General features: G+C 33.1%; 1 long non-coding RNA gene across 1 annotated transcript; it reads left to right on the top strand.

The window, feature by feature from the left end:
• Positions 1-3190: 3190 nt before the first annotated feature.
• Positions 3191-13364, top strand: LOC134240341 (uncharacterized). The gene is made up of 3 exons (XR_009986411.1): positions 3191-3353; positions 3650-3706; positions 13144-13364. It is a non-coding gene; the product is annotated as an uncharacterized LOC134240341 (long non-coding RNA).
• The last annotated feature ends 1164 nt before the right edge of the window (positions 13365-14528 follow it).

Below are 14528 nucleotides of genomic sequence, written 5' to 3'. Positions count from 1 at the left end.
CCCCCCCTCCCAAAAAAGAACATTAAGTTAAATAAAAAAAAATAAAAATAAATGAAAAGCAAAAATAACAGCATCTATATAAATGTTATATAGATGCCTTTATCTTATGAGGAAATATTTTGCTCGAGATCGGCGTACACAGTCGGGTTCGGTATACTCGTCCTTTTTTACATGCGTTACAAAGAGAAAGGTAGCAGACATTTTAGCTCTTAAAAAAATTCTAAAAATAATCACTGTCCTGATTTCTTTTCTTCAAAAAACCCATCCCTCCCTCCCCAATAATACAATGCTCAATTGGTAGGCAAATAGGTACTGCTCTTGGTTTTGTTTGTTTGTTTGTTTCAGAACAACAGGCTATCCACTATTATGATATTGTCGTGGCATCTTTGATGGAAGAAATGGTCTAGAGCATCGCACACGGAGGCATTTGCGCCCATCCATTCAACTGATGTGTCAAGTTTGTGCATTTGACTGTGTATGATATTTTGAAGACATTGAACTGTGAACATTGGCTTGATATTTTATAATGTAAATACATTAACATTTTATTCATTTGTTCGCGGTCAACCCGGAACAAACAAATGCTGCTTGAATTTGTGCTGCTCATTTTGTGCTTGTTGCAATATTTGAATTAATTCAAACTTTTTATAAGTAAAAAACTTTAATAAGCTTAAAGGTAAATGACTGTTTGCGGTAAACCCGGAACAGCCAAATTATTGATTTGCTTTGTATTGTGTTGTTGCTTGAATGTTGGGTCTGCCCTGCTTGGCGACCCTTTGCTGCTTATATATTATGCCACGACCAACAACGCCAAACAATAAATGTTTAAAAATATATTTATTGTTTTTATTTCATCTATATAGATAAAACTCTATACCTTTCAATAATACTGAAAGAGGCTCTAGATAAAATATTGAAATGAAGTTAAGCCTTCACACAAGTACTATCATATCATAATTTACTTCGCCATGATTAAAGCATACTTTAAATGTTGGTGGGGGTATACTTGAAAGAATTGTGGCAAAGTAACAGTTGAAAATTGGTAGAATAGTAGAATATTTTAAGCTTATCTTTAGTCCCACCTTATAGAAAAATAAAGGTAGGATAGTTTTTTTGTTGTTGTTGCTTTTGTTGATAACCGACTTCCTCCTAAATAAGTAAGGGGGTGGGGAGAGTATAACACCTAAATTATGCTCTGTAAAGCTAATGGTCTAGTGTAAAATACACATTCTAATGCAAAAACTATACATGTAGACATAACTTTTTGATTAAGCACACAGTATTACATTTCTTAATTCTTGTTTTACTCCACTCTTTTACTCAGTTCTGAGTATATTTTTCAGAGAATTTAATATGAAAATCGGAACAAACATTTTCATTTTTTATTAAGGTCTTCTTTATACTGAATCATAATATGAAAAGTTAATTGAAGACCATTTCTTTTTATGTCCCCGTAATCGAAGATTCGTGGGTATATAGTTTTATCGTGTCCGTCTGTATGTCTAGCTGTTTATCTGGCGGTTTGTTTGTCCGCAAAAACTTTAACCTTATAAACCATAACTTTTCATTTATTGGAGCTATGACTTTCATATTTAATATGTGTATTCCTTGTAACAAGACCTTACTTTGTACTACCAAATTTGACCATTTTACCCTTACCTTGGAGTTTGTCCCATTTTACACAAAAATGCCAAATTTTTACTTTGGCCATAACTTTTAAATGGTAGATACTAGCACTTTCATACTTCACATATGTATTTTTTTTTTGGCATGACCTTTCACTGGATACTAAAAACTTTTACATTTTGACCTTGATCTTGGAGATTTCCTTACGTATGAAAAAAACTTTAACCTTGGCCATAACTTTTGAACGGTAAGGGCTACGGTTTTTATACTTCACATATGTAATCCTTGTTACATTAAACCTTTCTTAAGAAACCATCAACTTTGACCCTTTGACCTCTGAGTTTGACCTACTTAATTGCATTTAAGAAAAGTTTAATCTTCGCTATGTTGCCATACAGGGGCATAGCTGTTTCAAAAACACATCTTTTTATATATAGGAGCAGTTGCAGATAAGAGATGGATACCCCAAAGTGAAACAGACGGACGGACGGACATCCCGATCACTATATACCCTCCCGCTTTTCAAGCGGAGGATAATAATATTTTTAATACTGCTGATTTTTTCTGTCAGTACGATGATTTCCACTATCGAAAAACAATGTTTATCTAACCCTTTAGGCTCGATAAATCTTTTACTCCTTTAGATTCTGAATCATCGCATTGACCTTAAAATATAGCTATAAGTGTATACTGTTATGAGATCAACATATCATCAATTTATTCCCAATTAGCTCAGGTGAGCATTTTGGCCAATATGCTTCTTTATCTAATTTTTTTTGCCCCCTAAAAATTTCAGCTTTAATCCACAGGGAGTCATTTTTTTACGGGGGTCATTTTTCTTCACGTGGGTTCTGCGAATTTTCAGGGTGGTGACACTTTTTCTACGGGCAAAAGGGTCATTTTTCGAAGTCAAATAATGACCGGGGGTCATTTTTCGCTGTCGAAAAATGACCCCCGGTCTATATTCGATGGGGGTCATTATTCGTCTTTACACCGGCGTTTATGAACAGAATCAGGCATGTTATTTACATTTTTTAATGAATTTTTACGAGCATGGTAGACTTGCATAAGATATGATGGCAAAGGTATCAGATATTTACTGATTTTCAACAAGGAAGACAAATTTACTTTGTTAAAATTTTTAAACTGTGAGATGTATGCATTAAATTTTTTAGCTTTAAAGAAGGTCCTGGAAAAATTTACCAATCTAAAAGAAAAATGATTTCATGAAAGATAATTGTTCTATAGGCATTTTTAGATGAGTTTATAAAGTTCTTAGACCTGCACTTCTCATATAAAAATCAAGTAATAATGAAATATTGAAAAGAAATCTCTGGATACTATACACTATACACATACCACGTATTGACTGTTAACTTGTATGTTTTATCATATGTTTATCAGGTTAAAATAATGGACTGAAAAGAATAGATGAGTCTCTTCGCATATTTGCATGTACGAATTTGAGGAAGTTGATGATGTACTTTATAAAGAAACGAAGTTCAGATAATATTTTATGATTTATATTTAATATATTGTTTGTATTTCTAGAAACTCCAATATGACAGTCAAAATTATGTTAATGAAGATAAGAAAAGAGTAAGAAGCATTGTAAATGTTAAGAAAAAACTCAAAAGAAGGAAAATACCTTACTTCCATGTTGTAGGATTCCTTGAATGGAATGAAAAAGCTGCTTGTGGGAATAATGATTGCTTTATCTTTAATATGTAAGTCTTTTGATTTGTTATTTTTTATTAGTGATTTATATTATATCTTTTTTTTTTAGAATTTAACACAAAATATTACTCAAAAGCAAAAAACAGTGATTAATTTTATTACCATTAGGAATAAATCAAGTATCATATTAACTTCATTCTAAATTGATAAAACTTCGATATTCATTTTGATTAGCAAATCAATTTTGCTTTCTATATAAATCTATATAAATTTCACCATGAAACGAATAACTGGTTCAGAATGAAACTATTCTTGTTATCCTTATTTGATTATTTTTTTTCTTCAGTTTCCACCTCCTCCTCTGTGGCTTTAGCGTCTCTTTGCTATAACCCGCTTGATTTTGGTATTTATGGCTCGAATAAGAAAGTGTAAGTTATGATTTCCTATTATCATGTATATTGTAATGTCTCATAAGGTAGTCCGTTATTCTAGGTTTTCAGAAAGTCATTTACATTTGAGCTTATTTATGTTTAAATACGAAAAAATAGCAAATTTCAAAAAGCAAGTGTAAGCATAAAAAAGTTGCATAGCTTTAAACGCTTTTGTTTGTTTTGTGTTGACCTCGAATGTTATTGTCTTTGAAGTTATCTACTGAAATTTGACACATCCGTTAAAGGGGTGGGAACACATGTCTTCGTATGAATTACTTTGAAAGTCATTTTCTGTCTTCTTAAATATAAACATTTATAAGATCCTTAAATATATTCTAGGATTAAAAAATGCTGATGTGTACGGCTATAGAAAAGAATGTGTGTTTACTGAAATAAGGAATTCGTTTTACAACATTAATGAAGGCAAAGCTTTTAACATTTTTACAAGACCCCTTTAAAGTTTCCTTTTTTGATTATATTGAGATGCACGAATGAGTAGATCTGCAAAAATAAATTTCTCTTCAAGTGAGGTGAAAGAATCAGCGAGTGAATGCTTAATAAAAATCCGCAATGATTATATACGAGGGGTTATCAAAAAGTTCGTGGACTGGGGCTATAAAATTAGTACTATGTATTCTGTGCTTTCAAAATTTATATGGAACAAAAAACAACAAAATATAAAGAAATGTTGAAATTTAAGCCTGATATGTTCATTATTTGCCAAATTATTTAAGAAATAAGGTATCATTTTTTGAGTTTTATTGAGATGTAAAACGGGTTGGTCACGTGATCAAATCCCATAAAGCCCGAAGTGCTTTATGGAAGATTGATCATGTGCCAACACGTTTTACATCTCAATAAAACTCAAAAAATGATACCTTATTACTTATATTGACATTTGTGACTTATTCATACTTTAAATTTGCCTGATTGTTACTTTTAACGTGAGAAATGCGTTATTTTTCAAACCCAACGGCATGTATGTAATCCACTAATCGCGCGTCGACCCTTCATGACGTCACACAGAGATTACGTCTAACGTTTATCCAAACGCACATCTATGACCTCTTGACCCCGTACCTGTATTTATACAGTTATAAAAACGCTTGCTTTCAGTAGTGTTATATAAAGGAAAACATTTGCAAATGTTAATATTATAAAATGAAAACGACATTATATGATCACCCTGCGCTGTCGTCGTTTATATTCGTGACGTCCAATAACGTCATTATTTTTCTTAATGTCCGCTTCTTCTACCTCATTCACTTTTTGATGAGATTCCCTGGAGCTGAGTAAGGACTTAAACCCGCCTTGTTTATTTGACTTTACAATGCCATGAACAGTGGCCTTTAATGAAAATAATATTCCAAATGGATTAATACATTGGGAGAGATCCGCACTTGATTGTGCCGTCATGTTTTGCTTTTGGGAGTTCAATATATACAATACATGATCAGCATCATTTTTTGACGTGATTGATTTTGCACACCTTAAAAATTTACTGCAAATCGACATTAATCGTGTATCCCTTTTCTCCCTGAATCTATTTTGACATTAAAAGACAAGTACTCTGGATGCATATAATTTTTAGCCAGTTTCAATATATTTTAGGTCTATACCAGTTTTTCAGGGCAAAACTTTATAGAATGTTGGGAACGGAAACCCCTCCCCCTTTTGACGTTATTTTTAAGGCCTCATTTGTTTGGACATTCCGTGTAAAATTTACAATAAAATTTCATAGAGCTTTCAGAATTAAATGAAAATTTCATATTTTATGGAACAATTGTGTCCCGACACATACCTGGATTAACGGGATTTTTGGATGTCAAATGATCATATCAAAAGAGTTTTTCTCATTTACACAAAGGTCACAAAAACGTCATTTTCGAGATTGCGCCGCCTTGACTTACCTTTGTTTATAAATACATTACCAATTTATTATAAAATAAAATTTATGATTTATGATTCATACTAAAGGACATTGGCAACGTTTCTGGTTTTAGTATAGAATTTTTCAAGAACTTTAGAACAGGTTTAGTTGTACAAAACATGTTTATTTCAGGCCCTTTTAACCCATCAAGCCAGCCTTCCTTTGTAGATTTTGTCAAAGCAATGTTTTTACAATTCTCAATCATAGTCAATGCATTTTCTATGTAAAATGTTGATAAAAAGAACCTATATTATTTTGAACCATAAGTTTTCTCTAACACTCCTTTATTTCATAAAGTTTATGCATAAAATACATTGTTGAATCCTCATTTTCGATGGCATGCATATAGTCTGGCTGTAAATGCAAATATAGAAACAAGACACAGAAATATCAGCACTGTTCTTTAATTTCGAGTAACTTCCCTTTACATCTAATTATTATTCATAATGATCAAGAGACTGGTTGTTTGATTCTATTCTATAATTCACTTTATTGGAAATGAATTGTCATAAAACATTTTGGCAAGGATTTATTATTAACTTTTCATAGTGCCCCGTCTGCATAAGCTATAAAATCGTTAGATCATCCGGTCTACCTAGCTATCAACACTTTCAGCATAATTATGTCACATCTTTGCACTTCCAAACATACAAATTCAATACAAGTACCTATTCTAAATGACGACCTGTTGACTGTCTGCCCCCTCAGCACAATGTAAACAAATCTATCCCTGCTTTTCTTTTATTTCTGTAGAGTTGAATATATCCGATAAAAAAACACACGTGCTTTTGTTTACCTATCAATTCTGTGACATATGATTTATTTGTTTTCACCGCCTAGAGAATTCCATACGGGAGATCACTCTCAATGACTGTTTTCATAAGTGAAAAAACCAAAGTATAAACCTTTTTTCTCCGGAAACCTAATCCGAGATTCCTCTGACTCTAACCCCCGCTTTTATATTTGAAAGTGTTGTGAAAAAACACATAAAACAACATAATGATGTTTTATTGATAAGGAAAGCAACTTTCAAAAACGACTTCTTTGCTAATATGAGGTTAAAAAACAGTATTAACACCACACATGATATTTTCACGTGATAGTTTGTTTGTGTATTTGTGTATGACGTCATGCGCAAAGAAGTCGAATGGCGAGGAGGCAACCTTATTCAAGTAATACTTCATTTGTCGTTGATAGGGCCGTTTAAACGGCGAAAGCATCCTTGTAATGACAGTTAACAAGTAGGAGAATAATTATTTTACTGATTTCTCGGGTCTCGGGAGTTAGCTCCGCGAAATAAAGGTGTAAAAGGTAGGCAGAGTTGCGGCACTAGCTGGTGTCTCTGAATTCCCAGTTTTCAATATGGCCTCCGCTCTGACTCTCCCCCGCACAAGTCAAAAGCGGGGGTTATAGTCAGAGGAATCTCGGATTACCGGAAACCCTGCGTTGCCAATGACCTTAAGATAGAAAAGATGTTGCTAACTTGATATTTTAAAATTAATTGATATGCCTAAAGCGATTTTAATTTTATGACGCTAGTCCATGAACTTTTTGATAACCTCTCGTAAATATACTGTTATTTGAAAGTTAAAATGTGCAAATAAAAAAAACATCCCTTCAAGTTCAGTGACTTGTAAAATTAAAGAAAATAATAATATCTGTCGCAGGAGCAGATATTCTCAAAATTTGACAGCAGATATTGTGTAATTACATTAATATATATAGTAAATTTATCATTTTCCCACAGAGGTTTGGAAAATATAACCGAAAATATAAAACGGGCAGTCCAAAATACAAATTTGACAAGTGAGAACTGATACATTTTTTTCATTATAATAACCATCATGTTTAATAAAATATGTGTTTTGGTTTACGAGATGTATCAATTAAATAATTTCTTCATCACAACAATTAATGTAATTTTTGAAAAGTTATCATATAATAATTATCATTACAATTAATTAGTAAAAATATTGTTGTAAAATATTAAGTTCACCATCGGGTTAAGTTAGAAATGTTTTTGATTTTTTTTCTTTCATAGAAATTGAAAATCCGATGATCAATGATTTCTTCTCAGATGATGATACTTTTGTTGAATTCAAAGTTGCAAGAAACGGACCACTGAAGATATGTGCTGTTTCGCTAAGTACTAGAAAATGTTTTGAAATACGATGTGACTGTCAGAATGCCCCCGGAGAGGGTAGTCTACGTACAATTAACATTAACCTACTATGTACAGCTAAAACGCATACTAGTTCACTACAAGATCGCCCATGTCATGAAAATAAGACGGTAGAAACGTCTAAAAATAAAACATCGAATCATAATCAGTCAGAAGGGACATCTTCAATGGCTGGAAAAAGTTTCATAGATCAATACACAGGTACCAATTCAATTAAATTCAATTTAATGCAAAGTGGAAAAAAGTAAGAATAAATAAGTTTATTTTTGCTGGGAATTGTTAAGTGCAGGTTAACGTGAGAATTATTCTCATTATTATTAGCTCACCTGAGCCGAAGGCTCAAGTAAGCTTTTCTGATCACATTTTGTCCGGCGTCCGTCTGTCCGTCTGTCCGTCTGTCTGTAAACTTTTCACATTTTCGACTTCTTCTCAAGAACCGCTGGGCCAATTTCAACCAAACTTGCCACAAAGTATCCTTGGGTAAAGGGGATTCAAGTTTGTTCAAATGAAGGGCCACGCCCTTATTCAAGGGGAGATAATTGGGAATTAATGAAAATTTAGTGGTATATTTTAAAAATCTTCTTCTCAAGAACCACTGTGCCAGGAAAGATGAAACTTATGGGGATACATCCTCAGGTAGTGTAGATTCAAGTTTGTTCAAATCATGACCCCCGGGGGTAGGGCGGGGCCAAAATGGCCGACCAAATTTTACGTAGAAATATATAGGAAAATTCTTTAAAAATCTTCTTCTCAAGAATGACAAAGCCATAATTCATCATATTTATATGGGAGCATGCTCATTTAGTGTAGATTCAAGTTTGTTCAAATCATGACCCCCCGGGTAAGGGCGGGGCCAAAATGGCAGACCAAAGTTTTGCATAGAAATATATAGGAAAATTCTTTAAAAATCTTCTTCTCAAGAATGACAAAGCCATAATTCATCATATTTATATGGAAACATGCTCAGGTAGTGTTGATTCAAGTTTGTTCAAATCATGACCCCCAGGGGTAGGGCGGGGCCAAAATGGCCGACCAAAGTTTTGCATAGAAATATATAGGAAAATTCTTTAAAAATCTTCTTCTCAAGAATGACAAAGCCATAATTTACATATTGATATGGAAACATGCTCAGGTAGTGTAGATTCAAGTTTGATCAAATCATGACCACCGGGGGTAGGGCGGGGCCAAAATGGCCGACCAGGGTTTTATATAGAAATATATAGGAAAATTCTTTAAAAATCTTCTTCTCAAGAATGACAAAGCCATAATTCATCATATTTATATGGAAGCATGCTCAGGTAGTGTAGATTCAAGTTTGTTCAAAACATGACCCCCGGGGGTAGGGTGGGGCCAAAATGGCCGACCAAGATTTTATATAGAAATATATAGGAAAATTCTTTAAAAATCTTCTTCTCAAGAATGACAAAGCCATAATTCATCATATTTATATGGAAGCATGCTCAGGTAGTGTAGATTCAAGTTTGTTCAAATCATGACCCCCGGGGGTAGGGCGGGGCCAAAATGGCCGAACAATGTTTTACATAAAAATATATAGGAAAATTCTTTCAAAATCTTCTTCTCAAGAATGACAAAGCCATAATTCATCATATTTATATGGAAGCATGCTCAGGTAGTGTAGATTCAAGTTTGTTCAAATCATGACCCCCGGGGGTAGGGCGGGTCCAAAATGGCCGACCAAAGTTTTACATAGAAATATATAGGAAAATTCTTTAAAAATCTTCTTCTCAATCATTTTCTAAAAAAAAGCAAATCCATGATTGGTCATGGGACTACTTTTGGATTTAAACTTTACAATAAAAAGCCATTATATACTAGTCTTACCATTGGTGCTCAGGTGAGCGATGTGGCCCATGGGCCTCTTGTTATTATTTTGCTGTCATTTTGAAGATATGTGATAAGTCGTATGAAACCGAATTAGTTCCTGTTCTTTTTAAAATAAAGTGAAGACTGAATTAAATCATCTCACCAAACAAATTTCGACTTTTGATGTCAAATTTAAAAGAAATGTACATTTGAAGTTATGAGTTTGGGTCCCCGTGTCCAATGAATCTAAAAGTACATACACGTAGAATTTTTTTTTTTTTTTTTTTTTTTTTTTGCAAAATTAATCTTCCCGAATCTTATCTTCAAGTTGAGTGACAATTACATGCATGCAAAATGAAATACCTGACAAATGCAAACTGTTTAAGAAATTTAGACCTAAAATTTCACTTATTTGCTAAAATAAATCTCCCTTTGATGTATGCCAGAAATCTTCCAATCGTAAATCCTGGGATGTCTTCCAAACTCAAATCATTGTCTCGGATGTAAAACGACAAAGACGCCATCGTGATCATTTGAATGTTTCTAACCTAAGGGGTCGGCAGTTTTATTCATAAAGCACCGTAAACTACAATCAGTGAGATTCATGTGCGTAGTAAGCTTCAGGAATGTAAGGGTATTTTGGCGATTACTGCTCTGGCGCTTGATTCCTTTCGAGATGTTATCGCTAGACTTAAGCGTCTAGGACGGCGATTGAGAGGGTGATCAGACCAAAAATCTGGTAAGAAACATCGAGTAACATGAATTATACCGTGTTTTTTGCTCGTTTCTTAGATAAAGCGCAGGAGCAGAAATCATAAAAGAGCGTTGCATTCCTCAGGCTAGGTACATCCCATCATTTGGTTCTTTATATCCAAGATGGTAGACAATAGCCGTCAAAGTGTACATTTTACTGTCCAAAATGATCCTCTTGTTCTACCAAAATAAAAATGAAAACAAAGCGGATTAGCACAAGAGTTAGGGATTGTTAATTGATATACCTGGTTTCTAAAGGTAAGCGACATATAGACACCATACAGGTACGTTCATCTTTCATTTTCTTACCTTTTCTTGCTGCTAACAAGTATAACATAGTTGATTAGCATCAATTTGATTTTCAGAATCAATATTCAATCGTAATTGTTTTTATATTATTTTATGTTTTTTTTTTAATTTGCCCTTTATTGGTTCTCTTTATACTTCTACCTTTATCGAACCTTTAGTATAGATTTGCAGGCATTGGACACTTTCGGCCTATATATTGTATAGAGGGTATTTAAATCGCTGCATAGCTGACCAAGTAGCCCTGGTCCCAATCGCAACTTCTTGGGCCTTTCCGTCAGAGGTCGGAAAAACAACCTCTTCTCGGGCCTTTCCGTCAGAGGTCGGAAAAACAACGAGGTTGTTTTTCCGACCTCTGACGGAAAGGCCCGAGAATTTGCGATTGGCCCTGGTCCACGTTTTCATCGTTTCTTCATGCTTGAGGTACAACGGTACAATATGTTTTGTCACTGTTTACGTATACAGATTTTGCTTGGTAGAGTTACTCATGCATGTATTGTTCTATTTATGTGCAATGTACTTTGTTCTATACGCACATAAGATATTTTGTTTTGCCACTAACACCTCTACAAATGTGTTTACGTATACAGATTTTGCTTGGTAGAGTTACTCATGCGTGTATTGTTCTATTTCTGTGCAATACACTAAGTTATATACGCACGTAAGATATTTTGTTTTGCCACCTAAACCCCTATTAGTGTGTTCGGAACCTTTTTTTCGGTGTTCTTCAAATTATAAAACAAAGATGAGTTCAGAGTAGCTCTGACAATGGCTCTTACGAGAGTTAGTGAGACTTCAGCGAGATGGGTAAATTATTTACGGAAATGTGGCTAGGAAGTGACTAGCACGTGGAGACATGGTAAACAGAAAAGTTATGTTGCGTTTCAGTTTTTACCAACCCATTGTATCTGTAGAAATGCACTTCATTCAAACTCTCTTACATTTATTCAAACTTAAGTAAGTATTCTCTATATTACAATTTTAACTGACCAATCAGCTGAATGAAAATTGCATTATGGGTTACTACAGGAATTTTACGGTTAAAAAAAGGAAATTCTTATGGTAAATGAAAAGCTTTTTTTTAAAATTCCCTATTATTTTCATGCTCACAATGACAAACAATTCATTTGTTAAATAAACGGTGGAAGTCTACGTTTCTCAAAGCCATGCTGCAAAAAGTTTTGCGTCAGTATTAATTCCTTTGTTCAATTGTTATACTATCGATGAATACAGTTGTAAGGTGGATTCTCGGGCCAAAACACGTGATCACGAGTATATAGTTATGTAAACAAATTTTTGTTCATTTAAGGTCAGACGACACGTTTCTCAAATATATGTTTTGTATCTCTTTATATAATATCAAAAATTATTCATATTTGTCATTCTCTTTGGATTTCAATGTTGTTTTCAAAATGTTTTTGAATATAAATACACCAAAAATTGTGTTTTAGACCATTTAGAAGATTACCCATAAGGGTTATGTAAGAAATATGACCCTATGGTATCTTGGCCAAATGCCTGGTAAGGTACCCTAATTTTTGTGAGGAAACTTTTTTTAGTACCTTTGCTTCAATGACAAAATCTTAGGAAAAATTATATAATTTTGAGGAACGTGTCGTGTGACCTTAAATGCTTAAGCGGTGCTGCTCGTTTTCCTTACCCTTGAAGCGATGGTGCTCTAAACTAGTCAAAAACTACATTTTATTATATATTTATTTTCTACTTAACAACAAATCTTTCATAGCTTCTAATCTTGGTATTTTGTTCATAAGAACATTTTTTTTATTAATCACTCCATTCACATGATCATAGATTGACCTGAAACACGTGTTCGAAGTAGAATGTAAACATGTATATGGCGTAAACATTGCTATTCATTCAACGATTGGTCAGTTGCTCGTGGAAAGATCCTCTGTGCGCATTTAAAATAATAGCCATGATATAAGACAAACAAAGGTTTGTCAGTGTAGATGATATTACACCTATTTTTTTCCAGTGTATCAGTCGCTAGTGAACTATTATTTTCGTCTTAAAGTATGATAAGATATCACCCTTTAGCCACCTTTTTTCTGTTTAAAATCAGGAAATTTTTTGAGAAAGGTCTGAAAACACATTTTAACAGGATATACAGACTATAGCTATTTACTGTTTACTGCCAATTTTATTTATAAAACCGGTTCTACCCTATAACCTTTGAATAGGTCAACCTAAACCATGTGCCTTGAATTTCAATCACAAAAACAATAGTAGGGGCGGCTTATAAAGTCGGTGTTGTGGGTTTAACTGTTAAAACAACTTTTGTTAAGAAATTATGTACGTTTGTATGGCGTGTCATAAGTGCAGTTGTAGTCAATGTTGACTTGAGTTTTTTTAGTATACGTAACTTGCGACTTAAAATATTATTTAATTAAAAGATTCCAGCCATATTCCAGCTGTATTCCAGCCATTTTCTGTGGACACGTGGCACCAGCATAACCTGGACCGGAAATCCTCTTGGAGCCAGTTCGGGGGAGTCCGTCGTTAAACGGGGCATGTCAGGACGTGGTGGAGTGGTACACAAGGATGACATATAGAAAATCTAGAAACATAAAGTGATATTTATTGTAGATACATTTTTGTATAAATATGTTGTAAATGTTGTTCATATTGATTTTATTTATGGATAAAAATTTGTAAATAGAAAAAAAATCTTGTTTTTACTGACTGAACAGAGCACGACGGCTGTCGTGACACTGATTCTTGCACGTCATAAAAGCGCATAGTTGGAGACGAAAATAGACCAATGTAAAGGCCGTTATGTTTGATTATCCGAACAATGAACGTTCTCTTTTTCTTCGGCGGAGCACTGCTTGAAATTTTTTTAGAATAGGTGTTAATATAGCCTATTTCAAAAGGTAATTATGTTATAATTTCTTTTGTTGATTAAAATATAGACTTTCACAAAGATTTTTTTTTATGATACTTAAAATATTATGCGTAACAATAACATTATTATATGAAGCTTTATAAAATGATCTCCTTGTGTAAGCATTAAATGCTCTGTTTGTGCCAAAGTAAGGAGAGATTACGTTTGAAAAGTTATCATGTTGATCATAAAGCTTTGTTTTAGATATTAACCATTAGCGTCTCACGAGTAAATAACACGTACATTTATCCTTTAGTTCTGTAAACGTGCACGCATATAGACCAGAAATATCTTTAAGTTAATGTTTTATTTGATTAGATTTGATTATTTAAGTAGGTTCAATTTAAAAGTGATAAAAAACGTAAAGAAATGTATTCAACGATTCTCTGTAAATTAGACTACATTTGTTGTTTTGATACCATATATCTTGCAAGATCCATTTTGTGTGTGTTGAATTTGTTTCTGGTGTTTGATTGTGTTTTTTTTTTTTGTGTAAACATTTTTTTTGTACTGATGAAAATGGGAAATACCGGTATTGATTTATTTGTTTAATTTGATATAACATTAATTTTAAATCATAATGAGGAAAATCTAATGAATTACTTTTCTATTTAAATTCATATTTATTTTATTTTCAGGTAATTTAATTATAATATTACTTTTGTTAAATGTTGAAATTGAGTTCTTTCCCTTTGTATTGTAATATTTGTGTATGTTTATTTTATGTCTGTATATTTTAGAACCTAAATGTATGTGATAGTGTGTCCATTATCCAACATCCAAACTGTGTCCAATATATCTTTTATCGAAGTTGTGTCTACTTTAAAAACCGTAAAAAAATAAACAGTTTAAGGATATGTATAACATAATTTATTTATCAATAAAAAGAGTGAT

The sequence above is a fragment of the Saccostrea cucullata genome, unplaced genomic scaffold (assembly GCF_032062105.1).
Source record: "Saccostrea cucullata isolate Sc308-1 unplaced genomic scaffold, CSIRO_AGI_Scuc_v1 ctg7535, whole genome shotgun sequence".
Taxonomy (NCBI): domain Eukaryota; kingdom Metazoa; phylum Mollusca; class Bivalvia; order Ostreida; family Ostreidae; genus Saccostrea; species Saccostrea cuccullata.
This window is presented reverse-complemented; position numbering and strand designations above follow the sequence as displayed.